This window comes from Scyliorhinus canicula, chromosome 6 (assembly GCF_902713615.1).
Source record: "Scyliorhinus canicula chromosome 6, sScyCan1.1, whole genome shotgun sequence".
NCBI classification, from domain to species: domain Eukaryota; kingdom Metazoa; phylum Chordata; class Chondrichthyes; order Carcharhiniformes; family Scyliorhinidae; genus Scyliorhinus; species Scyliorhinus canicula.
The window spans coordinates 130,893,061-130,913,822 of record NC_052151.1 but is presented as its reverse complement, the minus strand read 5'-3'; positions in this window follow the sequence as shown (position 1 = coordinate 130,913,822).

The window sequence follows — 20,762 nt, the reverse complement described above, 5'->3', positions numbered from 1 at the left end:
AGTAGTGGGAGGGGGGAGAGAGAGAGTAGTGGGAGGGGGGGAGAGAGGGAGTAGTGGGAGGGGTGAGCGAGTAGTGGGAGGGTAGGTAACCATAATGTATCCGAACAGAACGGCTATGATCAGCGCAGTGGTTGGGGCCGCTGCACTGCAGTTGGACATCCAGCAGCATCCACAGCGACATCCCACAGTGGATGCAGGGGCAGCTGCAGCAGCGGAGGGAATGGCCGCGGAGTGGCCCGTCGTCGCCGTACAGGCCGCAGGCGCTCATGGTCGGTATGTCCAGGGGGATGCCGAGGGGAACATTGACTCCCAAACGCTGAGGACGGCGCAGGATGCGGGCACTGATGTCGAGCAGCATGGGGGGGAGGAGGAGGAGGAGGAGGAGGAGACACTGATGGAGGAGCCAGGGTGCCAGAGGCGACAATCGAGGCCTAGGGTGTACCGTGCCCGGATCTCTTTCGAGACACTGCCGGACATCACCTGCAGGAGGAGACTCCGGTTCAGCAGAGAGACGGTCGCACATATCTGCCACCTCGTGTCGCACCTCACCCCACGTGGAACGGGAGGAGGACAGGCGATACCGGTTGCCGTCAAGGTGCCCATGGCACTTAACTTTTATGCTACCGGCTCCTTCCAGTCTCCGAGCGGGGACATATCCGGGATATCGCAGGCATCGGTCCACAGGTACATCCGGGATGTGACCGACGCCTTGTTTGCCATCGCCGACTGCTACATCACCTTTCCCGAGGACCGAGCAAATCAAGAAGCACGAGCACGTGCATTTGCCAACGTGGCCGGGATACCGATGGTCCAGGGAGTGATTGATGGTGTTCGCTTCCCCATGCGCCCGCCTGCAGGCAACAGGGAAGTGTTCACTAACAGGAGGGGTGAGGCACTCTCAATTACGACACGAGAGCGAGGTCTGTAATCAAAGGCTTTAATATACAGAAAACAGGACTGCATTCGAGAGAAGTGTGCTCGCAACATGGAGCCTTATCCTATATACTGTTTCCTGGGGGCGTAGCCAGAGGCGGAGTCCCCCAGGGTTCCAAGCCTCTTAAAGGGGCAAGGTATTAAAGGTAAATACCGATCATCACATTCACCCCCTGTTTAAAACAAAACACAGTCCGTCGGGGGTGAAGTGTTTTAAATTATAAGTTCAGTCTTTGTGGTGGTCTGATAGTCCGTGCTGACTTTCGCTGCTCCGGTGGTGGCGCCGTGGATGCGGTCGGTTCCAATGGTGGTCTATCCGGGAGCACGGTTAACTGAGCCTTTGCCCGCCTTGGAGAGGGGGGGTATCAGGGGTGATTAGGGTGGTCGGTGCCGGCGCCGGCTGGGGGGCAGGGGGCGCTATGGGGGAGGTGCTGTCGGAGTCGGCGGTCGGTGCGGGGCGGGGAGCAGCGGTAGAAGGGGGGGGGGTCGGTGGGGAAAATGTCGGGATCGGTGGAAGAGTCGGTGGGTGTGGCGGTATGATTTGCATAGCTGTCTGCCATTGGTGCAGAACACCGGCTTACCATTGGCCCTGGTCGGTCATGTGCCTCTCGACCGATTGGTTAAGACCAGTCATGTGACGGCTCTCCGATTGTTTGAGAGGCTGAGTTAACCACGCCTCCATACTGAGGTATAAATAGTCAGAACGCCCGGCAGTCGTCCATTTACTGTAGTCGACCGCAGGGCTAAGTTCTAGCTTATTAAAGCCTAACTTTTGTATAGCAACTCGTCTCTCGTGCAATTGATGGCTCATCAGTGGGGTCGGTGGGAGAGCCAGCGGGTGCCAGGTCTCGCAGGGATACAGTATCCTGCCTGCCGTCGGGGTGCTCGACGTAGGCATATTGAGGGTTTGCGTGCAGCAGGTGGACCCTCTCGACTATTGCATCCGTTTTATGGCTCCTCACGTGCCTCCGGAGTAGGACTGGACCCGGAGTCGTCAGCCAGAGTGGAAGCGAGACCCCAGAGGTGGACTTCCTGGGGAAGACAAACAAACGATTGTGAGGGGTCTCGTTCGTGGCCGTACAGAGGAGCGACCTAATGGAGTGCAGGGCATCGGGTAGGACCTCCTGCCAGCGGGCGATTGGGAGACTCCTTGACCGTAGGGCTAGGAGGACAGCCTTCCAAACTGTCGCGTTCTCCCTCTCCACCTGCCCATTTCCCCGCGGGTTATAGCTCGTCGTTCTGCTCGAGGCGATGCCCTTGCTGAGCAGGTACCGACGCAGCTCATCGCTCATGAACGATGTACCCCGGTCACTGTGAATATAAGCGGGGAAACCAAACAGTGTGAAGATGCTGCGCAGTGCCATTATCACGGAGGCCGAGGTAGTATCGGGGCAGGGGACAGCAAAAGGGAAGCGGAAAAATTCGTCGATGACGGTGAGGAAATAGATGTTGCGGTTGGTGGACGGGAGGGGCCCTTTGAAGTCCACACTTAGTCACTCAAAGGGCCCAGAGGCCTTTATCAGGCGGGCCTTGTCTGGTCGATAGAATTGCGGTTTGCATTCCGCACAGATCTGGCATGCCTTAGTCATGGCCTTGACCTCTCCTGTGGAGTAGGATAGGTTGCGGGACTTGATGAAGTGGGCAAGCCGGGTGACCCCCGGGTGGCAGAGGTCATCGTGGATGGATCTCAGGCGGTCCAATTGCGCGTTGGCGCACGTGCCGCAAGACAGGGCATCTAGGGACTCGTTGAGCTTCCCCGGGCGATATTTAATATCGTACGTATAGGTGGAGAGCTCTATTCTCCACCTCAGAATTATGTCGTTCTTTATTTTGCCCTGTTGTGCGTTATCGAACATAAAGGCGACCGACCGTTGGTCGGTGATGAGGGTGAACCTCCTACCGGCTAGGTAGTGCCTCCAGTGCCGCACGGCCTCCACTATGGCTTGTGCCTCCTTCTCGACTGCAGAGTGCCGAATTTCCGAGGCGTTGAGGGTTTGGGAGAAGAACGCTACTGGTCTGCCCGCTTGGTTGAGGGTAGCAGCCAGGGCGACGTCTGATGCATCGCTTTCTATTTGGAAGGGAATGGCTTCGTCCACCGCGTGCATGGCGGCCTTGATGATGCCAGCCTTGATACGGTCGAAAGCCGACTGGGGCTCATCCATCAGGGGAAAAACCGTGGTTTTAATGAGTGGCCGGGCTTTGTCCGCATATCTGGGGACCCACTGGGCGTAATAGGAGAAAAGCCCCAAGCACCGTTTGAGTGCCTTGAGGCTACGGGGGAGGGGGAGTTCCTTAAGGGCACGTATGCGGTCGGGGTCCGGGCCTAGGACCCCGTTTTCCACGACGTAGCCGAGGATGGCTAGCCGGGTTGTGTGGAACATGCATTTCTCTTTGTTGTACGTGAGGTTGAGGGCCCGGGCAGTCTGGAGGAACTTCCTCAGGTTTGCGTCGTGGTCCTGCTGGTCATGGCCGCAGATGGTGACGTTGTCCAAGTACAGGAAGGTCGCCCGTAAGCCGTGCTGGTCCACCATTTGATCCATCGCCCTCTGGAAAACGGAGACTCCGTTTGTAACACCAAAAGGGACCCTGAGGAAGTGAAACAGCCGACCGGCTGCTTCAAAAGCCGTGTAGGGGCGGTCCTCTGAGCGAATAGGGAGTTGATGGTAGGCCGATTTGAGGTCAACCGTGGAGAATGCCCGATACTGGGCGATTTGAGTCACCATATCTGCTATGCGGGGAAGTGGGTAAGCATCAAGTTGTGTAAAGCGGTTTAAGGTCTTGCTATAATCCACTACCATTCGTTGCTTTTCCCCGGAGCGGACTACCAATACTTGAGCCCTCCAAGGGCTGTTGCTGGCCTCTATGACCCCCTTTTAGTAGCCGCTGAACCTCTGACTTGATAAAGGTCATGTCTTGGGTACTGTACCGGCGACTCCTGGTGGCAACGGGCTTACAATCGGGAGTGAGGTTTGCGAAGAGGCGGGGTTGCGCAGCTTTGAGTATCGCCAGGCTGCATACTGTGATTGGGGCAGGGGTCCGCCGAACTTCAGTGTCAGGCTCCGGTGGCTGCACTGAAAGTCCAGACCGAACAGCAGGGGGGGCGCAGAGTTGAGGAAAGATGTAAAGTTTAAAACGGGAGTATTTAGCGCCTTGAATTGAGAGGTCAGTGACCCAAAACCCAGTGATTTGAACCAAATGGGACCCTGAGGCGAGGGCGATAGTTTGGGAGGCGGGGTGGGTGCGCAGGGAGCAGCGCCTTACCGTGTCTGGATGGATAAAGCTCTCCGTGCTCCCAGAGTCGAATAGGCAGGGAGTGTCGTGGCCGTTGATTCGCACCAGCATCATTGAGTTTCGCAGGTGTTTCGGCCGCGATTGATCGAGTGTGATCGCTCCTAGTTGCAGGCCGTCAGAGTCGAACTCACAAAATGGCCGCCCGGAGTCACAAGATGGCTGCCGCCGCCGGCCGGATGTGTCGTGTTTCGAAGATGGCCGCCGCCAAGATGGCCGCTCCCATGACTCACACGAGGTCGATGACGCGTCGGAAGTGGGCGTGCCCGGGCGCAGCGCGGCCGCGTTGCGGGGTCTGTGAGACCGGGAGCTTGATTTCTGGGCCTGATGAGGGTTTTGTTTGTGGCCTTTCGGCCCAGCCAGGCAGACTTTCGCGAAGAGCCCTTTCTTCCCGCAGTCGTTGCAGATCGCGGATCGGGCCGGGCAACGCTGACGTGGGTGCTGGCCTTGCCCACAGAAATTGCATGGGGAACCCCCGGAGTGAGTGGATCATCGCGTGGCACAGGCCTGTAGCGTGGCCGAGTCTGGAGGGGATCGAGAGGGGTTCGCAAGGTCCGCGGAGTATGTACGGAGGTTACGGTGGGCCGTTTCGAGAGACGAGGCGAGCGTTACCGTGCCCTGGAGATCCTTTGCCCCGTCTTCTAGGAGCCGCTGCCGGATGTACGAGGACCTGATACCAGACACAAGGGCGTCGCGGATATGTAAGTTCCTGTGTTCTTCTGCCGTCACTGTTTTATGGTCGCAGTTCCACAAACTCATCCAGCGTTTCCCCGGAACGCTGGCTGCAGGTTGAGAGCAAATGTCTGGCGTGTACCTCGTTAGTAGGTTTTATGAAGCGTTTCTTCAATATTTCGACCGCTGCCTCATAGGTCGTGTCATGTGCCATGTTGAATGAGCTGTGAGCTCAGAATCATTAGACAAAGTCTGACTCATGGCAATAGCTGAACCATCCATCTCGATGGTCGCTGAGTTCGTCAGGGACACTCCATCACGTGTCCGCGTGGGGTAGCTGGCATCAGAATGCCGAGGACTACGGTGTCCGACTGTGGGATCGAGGGGGGGGGCTGCACACCCGGCACCGAAGTTTCACCGCTCGTCAACCCCAGCGACACTCGGTCACCATCATGATCTCCGTGGCAACGGAAAAATCACACAGTCTTACAAGTTGAAATGAAAATGAAAATCGCTTATTGTCACGAGTAGGCTTCAATGAAGTTACTGTGAAAAGCCCCTAGTCGCCACATTCCGGCGCCTATCCGGGGAGGCTGGTACGGGAAGTTAGGTGCAACAGTGAGTTTAATGGTGAATATTATGTACAGATGCCCTAGCCCCTAAAACTAAACTGTGCCCTTCACCCGTGCCAACTTACTCTGTGTCCCTCTTCATTGCCTTACGGGCCCTACCACTACGTCTAAGTGAATCCCCAGATGGTACAGCAGGAGTGGAGGCGGACTGCTGAGAATCATGCCCCGCGACATGTCTCCCCGTCGGCACTCGTTTCCTGGGGCGACCCAGCCTTGATGGGCCAGGCTGCTCAGCGGGCGTTTCGGATGACGTGGTGCCACCCTGCTCTGCCCGCTGCCCACCCGATGCACCAGGGATGGGACGGGGGGAGGCCGAGCGTTCAGGGTCGTCCCGTGATGGAGTTAATGGGACGGGCCCTGGAACTTCCTCCTCCCTCTGGGAGCCCGGTGGCCTCCGGGCCTCACTGTGGGACGGAGGTACGAGCGGGGAGGTGCCCCGCCGCCCCACCGACACCTGGCGCTGCCAGTCCTGGAGGCCTGCAACAGTATCGACCAGGGTCCGAACGTTAGCAGAGACGGAGTCCAGTGAGTGAGAAATTCCCGCCAGGGACTGTGCGACCTCATCCTGCGAGTGTGCGACGCCATCCAGCACGTCATCAGGCGGTCGATGCTCTCCGCGACTGACAGCTGGGACTGTGCCATGGCCTGCTGGGACTGGGCAATGGCCTGGTGAGACTGGGCCATGGCCCGTAGCGCGCCGGCAATGTCATGTTGGCTCTGGCGCATTGCCGCCTGTGAGAGGGCAACCCTCTCCAGGACCATGGATGACGCGTGCACGTTGATGCACCATCAATTGGACACGAGGCGAAGATGTGATCCAAACAAAAGGCTTTAATACACAAGATGTGTGCCCGGCAGCAGACGTACAGAAGAATGGCCAACTGCCGGGGCACACGGGTACTTATATCCCACCCTGTAGGCGGAGCTACCTACCTCTCAGCCAATCGGCTGAGAGGCACATGACTTACCCGGGCCAATGGTCAGTGAGTCCTCTGCACCAATGGCAGCTCACCTCTGAAGGTACCGTAATACCCCTAGTCATACTACCACATTCACCCCTTGTTGAAAAGGAATCCGGGGGGGGGGGGGGGGGTGAAAGGGCATGGGAAGGGGGGTGGTGTCCCGTGAGTACGTGGGACTGGTAGTATGACTAGAGATGTTTATGCCGTGCCGTTGCATCGATGGCTGCCCACTGACCCATAACTAATATGCAAGAGGAGAACAATAACTATGTACATTGTGCATAATCGGGGGGGGGGGGGGGGGGGGAATGGGTGAACAGGTAAAGAACAAAAAATCACAAGAGTCCATCCGCAGCCAGATATCCACCCGTAGGTCACATCGATTCAATCAGTCGAGTGGGCGCCTTCGATGCCCTGCTTGTCCTGCGTAGTGGTGCCGGTGACGTCGGAGCGGTGGTCGTCCGTGCCTCCGGGAGCGATGATCTTGTTTCAGTGTCCGTACCCCTAGTCGGAGCTAGCGGGGGCCAGGCCGGGGGAAGGGGGTCCCTGTCCGCTGAGCTGTAGGTGCGTCATTGCTGGGGGCAGTGGGTGTCGGGGGGGGGGGGGGGGGGGGTGGCTGCTGCTGGGGGGTGTGGCCGAGATCCAGCGGGTGCCAGGTCCCGGAGGGAGACCATGTCCTGTCGGCCGTCGGGATACTCCACATATGCGTATTGCGGATTTGCGTGGAGTAGCTGGACTCTTTCGACCAACGGGTCCGGCTTGAGCACTGGCACGTGTTTCTGGATCAGAATGGGCCCGAGGTAGCCAGCCAGGTCGGGAGCGGGGTCCCTGAGGAAGACTTCCTGGGAAAAACAAGAAGACGTTCGTGAGGCGTTTGTTTAGTGTCGGTACAGAGAAGTGACCGGATTAAGTGGAGGGCGTCTGGGAGGACCTCTTGCCAGTGGGAGACTGGGAGATTTCTAGACCACAGGGCCAGCAGGTCGACTTCCAGACTGTACCGTTCTCCCTCTCAACCTGTCCGTTACCCCGGGGGTTGTAACTGCTCATCCTGCTGGAGGCGATGCCCCTGCTGAGCAGGAATTGACGCAGCTCGTCGCTCATAAATGAGGACCCCCGATCGCTATGAATGTTTGCGGGGTAACTGAACAGGGAGAAGATGGTATGTAGGGCTTTGATGATGGTAGTTGTGGTCATGTTGGGGCAGGGGGAGGCGAAAGGGAAACGGGAGTACTCGTCAGTCACGTTGAGGAAGTACGTGTTGCGGTTGTTGGAGGGGAGGGGACCCTTGAAGTCCATGCTGAGATGTTCAAAGGAGTGGGAAGCCTTTATCAGGTGCGCTCGTTCAGGGCGGTAGAAGTGCGGCTTGCACTCCGCGCAGATGTGGCAGTCTCTAGTGACTGTCCTGACCTCCTCGATGGAGTAGGGCAGGTTGCGGGTCTTTATGAAATGGAAAAAGCGGGAGAACCCTGGATGGCAGAGGTCCGAGTGGAGGGTTCGGAGGCAGTCCACTTGTGCGTTGGCACAGGTGCCGCAGGACAGGGCATCGGGAGGCTCGCTTAGCTTCCCAGGACGATACAAGATGTCATAGTTGTACGTGGCCAACTCAATCCTCCACCGCAAGATTTTATCGTTCTTTATCTTGCCCCTCTGTGCAATATCGAACATGAAAGCTACTGACCGTTGGTCTGTGAGGAGTGTAAACCTCCTGCCGACCAGATAGTGCCTCCAATGTCGCACAGCTTCAACTATGGCCTGTGCTTCCTTCTCGACCGAGGAATGTCGGATTTCGGAAGCGTGGAGGGTCCGGGAGAAGAAGACCATGGGTCTGCCCGCTTGGTTGAGGGTGGCCGCCAGAGCAACATCAGACGCGTCACTCTCGACCTGAAAGGGGAGGGACTTGTCGATAGCGCGCCTCGTGGCCTTTGCAATGTCTGCTTTGATGCGGCTAAAGGCCTGGCGGGCCTTCATTGACAGGGGGAACGTGGTGGACTGGATGAGAGGACGGGCTTTGTCTGCGTAATTGGGGACCCACTGGGCGTAATATGAGAAGAAGCCCAAACAGCGCTTGAGGGTTTTGGGGGAATGGGGGAGGGGGAGCTCCATCAGGGGGCGCATGCGTTTGGGGTCGGGGCCTATCACTCCGTTACGCACTACGTAGCCGAGGATGGCTAGACGGTCGGTGCTAAACACGCACTTATCCTTATTGTAGGTCAGGTTAATGAGTTTTGCGGTACGGAGGAATTTGCGGAGGTTGGCGTCGTGGTCCTGCTGGTCGTGGCCGCAGATGGTGACATTGTCAAGATACGGGAAAGTTGCCCGTAAACCGTATTAGTCGACCATTCGGTCCATCTCCCTTTGGAAGACCGACCGAGACCCCGTTCGTGACACCAAAAGGAACTCTTAAAAAGTGGTAGAGTCGCCCATCCGCTTCGAACGCAGTGTACTTTCGGTCACTCGTGCGGATGGGGAGCTGGTGGTAGGCGGACTTAAGGTCCACCGTGGAAAAAACCTTGTACTGCGCGATCCTGTTAACCAGGTCGGAGATACGTGGGAGAGGGTACACGTCCAGCTGCGTGAATCGGTTGATGGTCTGACTGTAGTCTATGACAACCCGATTTTTCTCCCCGGTCTTAACCACCAGCACTTGTGCTCGCCAGGGACTGTTGCTGGCCTCGATAACCCCTTCCTTCAGAAGCCTTTGGACTTCGGACCTGATGAAGGTCCGGTCCTGGGCACTACCGTCTGCTCCTGGTGGCGACGGGTTTGCAATCCGTGGTGAGGATTGCAAACAAGGGTGGGGGAATCGACCTTGAGGGACGCAAGGCTGCAGACAGTAAGGGGGGGCATAGGGCCGCCGAATTTGAATGTTAAGCTCTGGAGGTTGCACTGGAAATCTAACCCCAGGAGTGCTGCCGCGCTCCGCGCAGAGCTTATAGTTTTTAAACACCCTCCCCTGGACCGTGATGTCCGCTATGCAGCACCCTGTGATCTGGACCGAGTGCGAACCGGAGGCCAGAGCGATTCTTTGTTTTACCGGATAAACGGGAAGTGCGCAGTGTCTTACAGTGGCGGGGTGGACAAAACTTTCCGTGCTCCCGGAGTCCAACAGGCGTCTCGTCCCGTGACCATTGAGGAAAATCTTTGTGGTCGCTGTGGAAAGCGTGCGGGGCCGTGACTGATCCAACGTTACTGAGGCAAGTCGTGGCAGGAACTCCGAGTCGTCATCCGGCAGCGAGTGGTCACTTGCTGGGTCCTCGGTGCCGATCCAAGATGGCGGCACCCGTCAGCCGCACGTGATGGGGGTGAACAAAATGGCGGCACCCTGGGATCGCACGTGGAGTCGGGGACCCAAAATGGCGGCGCCCGAGGATCGCACGTGGCGTCGGGGGCCCAAAATGGCGGCACCCGGTGATCACTCGTGGCGGTGGGGGGTGGGGGCAGCGAGGTCTGCGGGCCGCACGGGGCGCGTGAGGAGCGCAGGGGGGGCCCGTGGTCACTGCTCGGGACTGCAGCGACCGCCTTGGACTGGCAAACAGTCGCGTAATGGCCCTTTTTGCAGCAGCCTTTACAGGTTGTGGCGCGGGCCGGGCAGCGCTGGTGGGGATGCTTGGCCTGGCTGCAAAAGTAGCGGCGGGGCCCCGTGGGTTTATCGGGGCGCCCTGCGGCGCAGGCCTGGGAGAGTCAGAGTCTGCGGAGGCGAGGGGTGTCGCGTTCCATGCCGCCCAGGGGGCCGCCGCGCGGTCGGGAGCGTACGCGCGGGCGTTGCGTTTGGCGATATCGAGAGAGGAGGCGAGGGCCCGTGCCTCAGCGAGGCTTAAAGTTTCTTTCTCCAAGAGTCTCTGGCGGATCTGGGTAGATTGAATACCCGCCATGAAAGCGTCTCGAATTAAAAGTTCGGTGTGTTCGGCCGCAGAAACTTGTGGGCAGGCGCAGTTCCTCCCCAGAACAAGGAGGGTCTGGTAGAATTCTAAGGACTCACCGGGGAATTGCTGCCTCGTGGCCAGCAAGTGCCCTGCGTAGACCTGGTTCACCGGCCGGATGAAAAGTCCTTTTAGTAAGTCCATAGCTGCGTCATAGTCTGTCGTATCCTCTATGAGCGTGTACACGGCGGTGCCCACGCACGAGTGGAGGATATGAAGTTTTTGTTCCCTCGACGGGCGGTTTTCAGTTGTGCTTAAATAACTGTTAAAACACGCCAGCCAGTGTTTAAATGCAGCTGTTGCATTTGTTGCGTGCGGGCTGAGTCGAAGGTACTCCGGCTTGATACGAAGCTCCATCTTTTTAAAACTTGTGTATTAAATTGATGCACCACCAATTGGACACGAGGCGAAGATGTGATCCAAACAAAAGGCTTTAATACACAAGATGTGTGCCCGGCAGCAGACGTACAGAAGAATGGCCGACTGCCGGGGAACACGGGTTCTTATATCCCACCCTGTAGGCGGAGCTACCTACCTCTCAGCCAATCGGCTGAGAGACACATGACTTACCCGGGCCAATGGGCAGCGAGTCCTCTGCGCCGATGGCAGCTCACCTCTGAAGGTACCGTAATACCCCTAGTCATACTACCACACATGTGAAGCCCAACGCCTTGCATTACCTGACCCATGGCCAATACCGTTTCACCCATTGCCTCGACCGCAGACGACACCGGTTTGACTCCTCTAACTGCGTCTGCAGCTGCTGGAAGGCGGCCCTCATCCCGTCATTGTGTCCCTGGGTTTCCAAATGCATCGGCTGTCCAGGTGGGTCGAGTGAATCCAGGAACCCGGGAAACGCCTGGCCGCCAGCTGGATGCTGGGCCTGGGCTGCCCTCCGACCGACCAGCCCCTCGGCTGCTCCGACCTCCACCTGCTGTACCGGCTCAGCTGTGTGGTGCACACCAGACCGTGACCCAGGAGCCTCATCACTTAATTGCCCAACTGAGGTGAGTGTCTCTGGGATAGTGGATGGTGTGGGAGACAGCAGTGCCGCAAGCTCTAGGTCCTCGTCCATCAGAAATTCCGGATGGTCCTGGTCCCAGTCATGTCCCAGCGTAGGGCGCACGCGGTCCATGTATGGTTCAGCGTCAGGTGAGTCCGTTGACTGCGTCACCATCCTCTGTGCGTCTGGGTCCACTGACCCCGTCCTGTCCTGTCTCACGGCCCGACCTTTGAGCAACGCACAGCCATGAAAGTCACCACTGTCCGTCCTCTGTACGTCCTGCTCGAGAGTCCCGGATTTGGAGGATGGCACTCCTGGCCGATCTCCTGCCACCCTCTGGCGTGCGACCCTGGGTGCGGTGGTCATCGTGGATGGTCGCCTGTGTGTGGCACCAGACGGCCCTGGACGTTTGTCAGCACGCCCTGGGGAACAGAATGATACGGGGTTAGTTAGACACGCTCGGCTGGGGGTAGGATGGTCCAGTGGGTAGAGTGTGAGGGGACAGAGGATGGGGGGTCCGGTGGGTAGAGTGTGAGGGGACAGAGGATGGGAGGTCCAGTGGGTAGAGTGTGAGGGGACAAAGGATGGGGGGTCCAGTGGGTAGAGTGTGAGGGGACAGAGGATGGGGGGTCTGGTGGGTAGAGTGTGAGGGGACAGAGGATGGGGGGTCCAGTGGGTAGAGTGTGAGGGGACAGAGGATGGGGGGTCCAGTGGGTAGAGTGTGAGGGGACAGAGGATGGGCTGGGGGCGGGGAGGGGGGGGAGGGGGTTGTCATGCAGGATTGTCTCACTTGGTTCTGCACCTCCAACCTCGCATTGCGCGACCTCCCGGGTGGCATATCCCCCAGCAAGGTCCAGTGCCCTCTGCTCAAACACTGTCAGGGGATGCATAATGGGTGAACCCCTCCGGTCCTGTTGCGCTCCCGGTTGTTGTGAGCAGTCTTGTCCTGTTGGACGGGGGCATAGATAGAGCATCACAATTCGGCAGGTATCATCAGGGCGTTCAGATATTGGCACAGGTTGGGGGGAGAGTTGCAGCTACACCATGGCATCTCTCCAGGGGGTCGCAGCGCTCATGTGGGTCTGTGACAACTTCGTTAACCACCCTCCACTCACTCTCGCCCCCCTCCCCTCCCCCTCGTGCCCGAGGGGGAGGTGGGTGATGAGGGACATGGGGGGGGTGGGGGATGGTTGTGACCCGGGGGCACCCTCGTGGCACTTACCCTGGCAGCCCTGGTGAGGTTGTGGAGCTTTTTGCGGCACTGCTCCCCAGACCGAGGGGTCTGCCCCACAGCATTGACTGCCGTGCCCACCTCGCGCCAGGCCCGTCGCACAACGCTGGAAGGGTGGTGATGCCCTCGTCTTGGGCAGATGATGCCCCTGCACTGCTCCACCTCATCGAGGAAGGTCTCTAGGTCCGTATCATGGAACCTCGGGGCGGCCCTCCATGGCTCCGACATTTCCCCCCTCCTTTGTTATTGTAGATCGCGCCCTTTTACGACGCGGAGCGGCGTCATCCGGGCGTTGCGTGCTTCCGACGTCACCCCCCCCCCCGTGTTCCGCGCGGCCCCGATGCTAGCCCATTCCCGGGGCCAGAACAGGTCGCGATCGGGGCCGTTTCGCGCCGTCGTTGAACTCAACCGAGTTCACGACGGCTTTCCCGATCCGGCGCGGCAGCGGAGAATCGCGCCCCATATCTTTCAAGGTGCCTGACTAAAATTTCAGTGACAGCACTGCTTTTACAACCCGCCCGTTGCACTGTTTTTAGCACGATATTTCCATTTATATAACACTTCTCATGTTTAAGTATTTTAAGGGATTACTTCTTTGAAGTGTGGGAACAACTACCATGTCAACAAAGGCAGCAGTCATTCTGCACCAGGCATGTCGCTTGAACGTGAGCTGAATAATCAAGTTGTTTTTAAATGATGTTTTTTGCAGATGAGGAGGATGAAAAATTCCTTAAACCTCATTGACTAGTGTCATGGGATCATCAACGTCGGATTTTGATGTAAATGTTTAACTGAAGTGCTGCAGTTCTGAAGGTACTGCACTTTGTCACTCATAGTAGTCCCCACCTGGACTATAACTCAGGCAGGACGTGGTTCTAAAACACCACCTCACGACAGACTGATGAGAATGCTTCCAATTGAGTCAAACCAGCACAAAATTATATTTCATTTCATTGTGTTTTTCCCATCACTATTCTTAAAAGGGAAATCAACAGTACTTCAAAATGATGGGGCGAAATTCTCCGCACCCGCGGAAAGTCGTAAAACCGTCGTAAAAATCGGGACCGTTTTACGATGGTCGCGAAGGCTTCATTTCCCGACGGATTCACTTCCTGGAAATGGGCTAGTAGCGCGGCCGCGTCAATTACGTGCGTGATGACGACGGAACGCGACGACGACACGATCACGCCCACGTGACGCCGCCCGACGCCGTAAAAAGGCGCGGGCGACCACAGAATCTGTCGGGCAGGATGTCGGAGCCGAGGAGAGCTGCTCCTCGCTTTGTAGATGCTGACGTCGAGGCGCTGCTCGATGCCGTGGAGCAGAGGAGGGGCATCATCCGCCCGCGGAGAGGGCATCGCCAACCTGCCAGCGCGGTACGCCAGGCCTGGCGTGACGTGGCTGCTGCCGTCAGTGCTGTGGGGCAGACCCCTCGCTCAGCAGAGCAATGTAGGAAGAAGCTACACGACCTCACCAGGTCTGCCAGGGTAAGTGCCATGAGGGTGCCCCCTAGTCACAACCATCCCTCCCCCTTAACTTAAGCACCCCCCCCCCCCCCCCCCCCGGCACGGGAGGGGGGGGGGGGGGGAGAGGGATTGGGGCAGAGTTATTTGAGGGTGGTTCACAAAGTTGTCACAGACCCAGCGCTCTGGCCCCGAGGAGAGATGCAATCGTCTTATGACAACTTGCCCCCCCCAAACTGTGCCAGCATCTGAACGGACTGCTGATACCTACCGTTTTGTAATGATCTACCTATGTTCCCTCCCCCAACAGGCCAAGGCCGCTCATAACCACCGTGAGCAGCACAGGACTGGAGGGGGTTCGCCCAACCTGCACCCCCTCAGCACCTTTGAACAGAGGGCCCTGGACCTTGTTGGGGGGTCTGCCACCCGCGATATCGCGCAATGCGAGGTTGGCGGAACTGCAGCAAGTGAGACAACCCTCCCTGACAAACACTCACCCCTCCCCCATCCTCTGTCCCTTCACACACCCTGCCCACTGGGACACCTCCCCCATCCTCTGTCCCTTCACACACCCTGCCCACTGGGACACCTCCCCCATCCTCTGTCCCTTCACACACCCTGCCCACTGGGACACCTCCCCCATCCTCTGTCCCTTCACAAACCCTGCCCACTGGGACACCTCCCCCATCCTCTGTCCCTTCACACACCCTGCCCACTGGGACACCTCCCCCATCCTCTGTCCCTTCACAAACCCTGCCCACTGGGACCGTCCAGCGGCCTGCCGAGCAAATCGAAATAACCCGTCTCATTCTCTTCCCTAGGACGTGATGCCGAACGACCAGGGCCGTCTGCCTCCAGACGGAGACAGGAATCTGCCGCCACCTCACCCGGGGCCTCACAACAGAAGGTGCCCGATCAGCGGGCAGCCCTATCCGCCCCAACCCAATCTGCGGACCAGAACGCACAGAGGGTTCGAAGTCCACCACCACCAGAAATGGCCAGGGACAACCCTCCTGTCGCTGAGCAGCCCCACACCCTGGAGGAGGCCCTAAACGCGTCATCCTCGGCCCTGGACAGGGTTGCCCTCTCACAGGCAGCAATGTGCCAGAGCCAAAACGACATTGCCGGCGCCCTGCGGGCCATGGCCGAGTCTCAGCAGGTCATGGCCCAGTCGCAGCACGCCATGGCACAGTCCCAGCAGTCGATAGCACAGTCGCAGCAGTCGGTCACGGAGACCATCAACCGCCTGACACATGTGCTGGATGGCGTCGTACACACACAGGTTGAGATCGCACAGTCCCTGGCAGGAATGTCTAACTCCCTGGACTCCGTCTCTGCAAACCTTTGGATCCTGGTGGATACCGTTGCAGGCCTCCAGGACTGGCAGCGCCAGGTGTCGGTGGTGCGACGGGGCACCTCCCCGCTCGCACCTCTGTCCCAAAGTGAGGCCCGGGGGCCACCGGGCTCCCCGAGGGAGGAGGAGGTTTCGGGGCCCGTCCCATTAACTCCATCACGGGACGTCCTGGAATTCTCGGCCTCCCCCCGTCCCATCCCTGGTGCATCGGGTGGGCAGCAGGCAGAGCAGGGTGGCACAATGTCACCCGAGACGCCCGCAGAGCTGCCTGGCCCATCAAGGCCTGGTTGCCCCAGGAAATGCTTAGCCAAGGAGAAACGAGTCGAGGGGGGGGCGATTCGCAGCAATCCTCCTCCACTCCTGCTGTATCATCTGGGGATTCACTTAGACGTAGTGGTAGGGCTCGTAAGGCAACTAAGATAGACACTGAGTAAGTTGGCACGGGTGAAGGGCACAGTTTAGTTGTAGGGGCTAGGGCACCTGTAAATAATTGTTAATATTAAACGCACTGTTCCACCTTACTTGTAATACCGTGTGATTGTTCCACAGCCACAGGAATCGTGATGGTGACCGAGTGTCGCTGGGGGTGACGGGTGGTTAAACCTCGGTGCCGGGTGTGCAGTCCCTGCCCCTACCCCCTCCCACAGCTAGCCCACGCAGGCACGTGATGGAGTGTCAGTGACGAACTCAGCGGCCACCAAGGTGGATGGTTCAGCTATTGCCATGGGTCAGACTCTCTCTAACGATTCTGAGCTCACAGCTCTTCGCAGAGCGGGCTGTCATCATTCCACATGGCACTGATCACACCCGTTGACACAGCCATCAATGTTGTGCCATACCGTCTGTACCCAGTGATAAGCGTCATGTCGAAGTGGAGCAGTGTACACTGAGGGGGGGCGGGTTGTGGTGGTGGCAGTTGTGTGGTGACCCTCTGCATGACTAGCGATGCAGGTGGTGGTTTGGTGTTCATTGGGGACGTCACATGCGATGCGTGAACCGTGCTGCCACCAGGGCGTCGCGTGCCCGCCGTCCTTGCCGGGTCCGTCGTGCCGCCTCCTGGACATCACCAGCACCTGGGTTGTGTCTGCGTTCTGCGCCCGCCACTCCGCCAGCCTCCTCCTCCTCCTCCTCCTCCTCCTCCTCCTCCTCCCTCGCTTCCTCCTCCTCCCCCTCCTCCTCCTCTGTGCTGGCACCACTGCCACTAGCTTCTCCCTCCGCCTCCTGCAGCAGGTCATCTCCCCTCTGCATCGCGATGTTGTGCAGCGCACAGCAAACCACTACAATGCGAGCGACCCTGTCGGGCTGGTACTGCAGGGCCCCTCCGGAGCGGTCCAGGCACCTGAATCTCATCTTCAGGAGGCCAAGGCAGCGCTCCACCACACCCCTGGTTGCTGCATGGGCCTCGTTGTATCGGGTTTCCGCATTGGTCTGAGGCCTCCGTATAGGCGTCATCAGCCAAGACCTCAGCGGATAACCCCTGTCGCCTAGCAACCAGCCCCTCAGCCGGGGGGGACGTCCCTCAAACATCGCAGGGATGAACGACTGCGCTAGTATGTAGGAGTCATGCACACTCCCTGGGAACCTTGCACAGACGTTCATGAACCTCATGTGGGGGTCGCATACCACCTGGACATTAATGGAGTATGTCCCCCTCCTGTTTGTGAACACTTCCTTGTCCACAGCAGGCGGGCGCATGGGGACGTGAACACAGTCGATTGACCCCTGAACCCTCGGTATCCCGGCCACACTGGCAAATCCACGGGCTCGTGAGTCTTGACTTGCTTGGTCCTCGGGAAAGGTGATGTAGCGGTCCGCGATGGCATAGAGGGCGTCGGTCACATCCCGGATGCACCTGTGCACCGATGACTGGGAGATCCCGGAGACGTCCCCGCTCGGAGACTGGAAGGAGCCGGTAGCATAGAAGTTCAGAGCGACCGTCACCTTGATGGCAACCGGGATCGCGTGTCCTCCCCCCGTTCCACGTGGGGCGAGGTGCGACAGGAGTTGGCAGATATGTATCACCGTCTGCCTACTCAGCCGGAGTCTTCTCCTGCAGGTGATGTCCGGCATTGTTAGGAAAGAGACCCGGACACGGTACACCCTCGGCTTTGGTCGTCGCCTCTGGCACCATGGCTGCACCCTCACTCTCTCCTCTTCCTCTTCCTCCTCCTCCTCCTCCTCCTCCCCCCCCCCCCCCCCCCCCCCATGCTGCTCGACGACTAGCAACTCCTCGGCCCTTCCCTCTGCTGCTGCAGCTGGCCCTGCAGCCACTGCGGGTTGTGGGTGTGGATGCTGCTGCATCTCCAAATCCAGTAGAGCGGCCCCAACCACTGCGCAGAACATCGCCGTTCTGTTCCCATACATCGTGCTAACCTACAGAAGGGTGGTGGGAGGCAGAGAAACGGGACATGTTAGACGGAGGTTAGTCGACACCTCGGCAGCCGCCAGCCATGGGATACCAGTGTGTCCCGGTGGCCTGGTCGTGCTGCTGACACGCGGTCAGCCTAACCCCTGGTCACTTTCTGCATCCAACGGCCAGTAAACTATGGCCTCCTCACGGGTGCATCAGTGGCCTGTGTCCGGAAGTCACAGGGGAACCAGCGGCCGTGTCCTCGTCACCGGCACACCATGGCATGCTGGCAGACATTTTGTTACGGGGTTGGACGGCTCACTCTCTACCTAACCCCCCCCCCTCCGTCGCCCCCCACTGCCTCCCCCGTCGCCCCCTACTGCCTCCCCGTCTCCCCCACTGCCTCCCCCGTCTCCCCCACTGCCTCCCCCGTCTCCCCCGTCTCCCCCACTGCCTCCCCCGTCTCCCCCACTGCCTCCCCCGTCTCCCCCACTGCCTCCCCGTCTCCCCCACTGCCTCCCCCGTCGCCCCCACTGCCTCCCCCGTCGCCCCACACTCCCCCCGCTCTGGACCCCCTCCCGTTCTCAGGGATGCCTTCCCCGTTGTGGCCAGACTCGAGCGGTGCGCTGAGCGGTGCGCTGAGCGGTGCGCAGAGTGGTGCCCTGACCTCCTCCAAGCTGTCGTCAGCCAGGCCGACTGGTTGACGAATTTAAAAAGCAGGTGTGTTTCACGACGTGCAAACAGGGCGCCATGACGTCGGGACATCGGCCCATCCGGGCCGGTGAATAGAGGGGGGGGGCTATCAGTGGCGATTCTGGTCGTGTCAGGGGCGGGAAGGAGGCGTTTGTCGGGAATGGCGACTCCGACATTTTGCGGGGTTCGGAGAATAGCGGGAGGGCGTCGGAACAGCGTCGCCGTAAAAATTTCCGACGCCCGCTATTCTCCGAACCGTCGTGAGTCCGGAGAATCTCGCCCATGATACTTTAAACAATTTTCTTTCGCCAGTGACCCATTCTGGTGTGGGCAACTCCAATATCTATTATTGCATTTACTAAATGAATAAGCAAGACCAGTGAGGGATTTGGTGAGATCCACTTGCCCGAATCTCCCAATTAGCTTTGCAACCCTGAGGGTGATTGAACGGCCTCGTTGAGCCCGACTCGGTGACCATCTTGCAAGAGGCCTTCGCAAGATTTGCAACGCTTGCAACATTCTCCCGAGATCTGACAAGATCTAACGAGATCTCACAAGACGTTGCAATCTGGATCTCACCGAGGGAGGGCGAGATCCAGATTAATATATTTAAATAAGCCATTAGGTTTATTTAAATATGTTGGTGCCTAAATTCTCCCGAGGCCCTGGAACGAATGCCTGTGCCTGGGAGACCTCGCCATGGCGCCATTTAGCACTGGTCCACAAAAAATTGAACCAGGCATCACGGCACATGGGGTGGGAGAGGTCTCCAAGCCATTGGATGCCCCTGGGTGCTCGGGCTCAGGGCAGGGTGGTACTCTGGCACTCCTGCTGCCACATAGGCACATTGGCACTGCCAGTCAGGCACTTTGGCACTGCCACCTAGGAACCCTGCAGGTACCCTAAAAACGGACTAGCCATTGGAATAAGATGGTGAGCTGTTCCAAGTATTGTATTGTTCTACGAGATAGCTCAAAGGTTTTTACTCAAGGAAACAGGGGACATCTATCCCAAATGTTGATTCATAGAAGCATCTGGGGCCAAATTCTCCTTCGGCGTGAGGTGCCCACAATGGGAAACCCCATTGGCCGGCTGCTGGGACGGAGGGTTCCGCTGCCGCCTTTCCTGTTTGCTGCCAATTTTATCTTGAGCACAAGTCTATGGTATCACCTGAGAATCAAATACCATTGTCTTTTCTCAAAAAACAGAAAATCTTGTGATTCCAAATGCGTTATTGTGTTCCAAAACAAGGAGGGCCATATTGGTGTATTGAATGGAAAATATCTGTCAGACGTTAGTGTCGACAGGGCTGCATCAATGCCAAAATTCACACATTATATGTCTTTAGTTTCTCTCAATATGCCTTCCATTGTCTCATGTTACCATTACTATAGACCTTCAACCATTTCCTGTTTTCCTGTTAACAATTTTAGAGGAATTTTTATTTCTTCGCACAGATGTGTTTCCCTCCTCCCTCCCTACTTCTGTTTGCTTTGTTCAATTATAAATGCTGTTCACATTTATAAGTTCATAAGAACTTTAATATGTTCCACTCCTGTCAAAAGGTCCACATCTAATATGTTAACCTATCTGTTCTCTCCACAGATTTTGTCCCATTAGGCAGGCGCAGCATGGGTTCATGAAAGGCAGGTCATGTTAAACTAATTTATTGGAATTTTTTGAGGACATTACGAATGCAGTAGACAACGGGGAATCGGTGTATGTGGTGTATCTGGATTTCCAGAAGGCTTTCGACAAGGTGCCGCACAAAAGGCTGCTGCATAGATAAAGGTGCATGGCGTTAGCATTAATAATGTATTAGCATGGATAAATGATTGGTTAACTGACAGAAAGCAAAGAGTGGGGATAAATGAGTGTTTTTCTGATTGGCGATCAGCGGCTAGTGGTTTGCCTCAAGGATCAGTGTTAGGTCCGCAATTGTTACAATTTACATAGATGATCTGGAGTTGGGGACCAAGTGTAATGTGTCAAAGTTCGCAGGTGACACTAAGATAAGTGGTAGAGCCAAGTGTGCAGAGGACACTTAAAGTCTGCAGAGGGATATAGATAGTTTAAGTGGGTCAGCACAGTGGTATAGTGGTTAGCACTGCTGCCTCACAGCTCCAGGGATCTGGGTTCAATACTGGCCTTGGATGACTGTCTGTGTGGAGTTTGGCACTTTCTCCCCCTGTCTGCGTTGGTTTCCTCCGGGTACACCAAAGAAGTCCAAAGAAGTGCAGGTTAGGTGGATTGGCCATGCT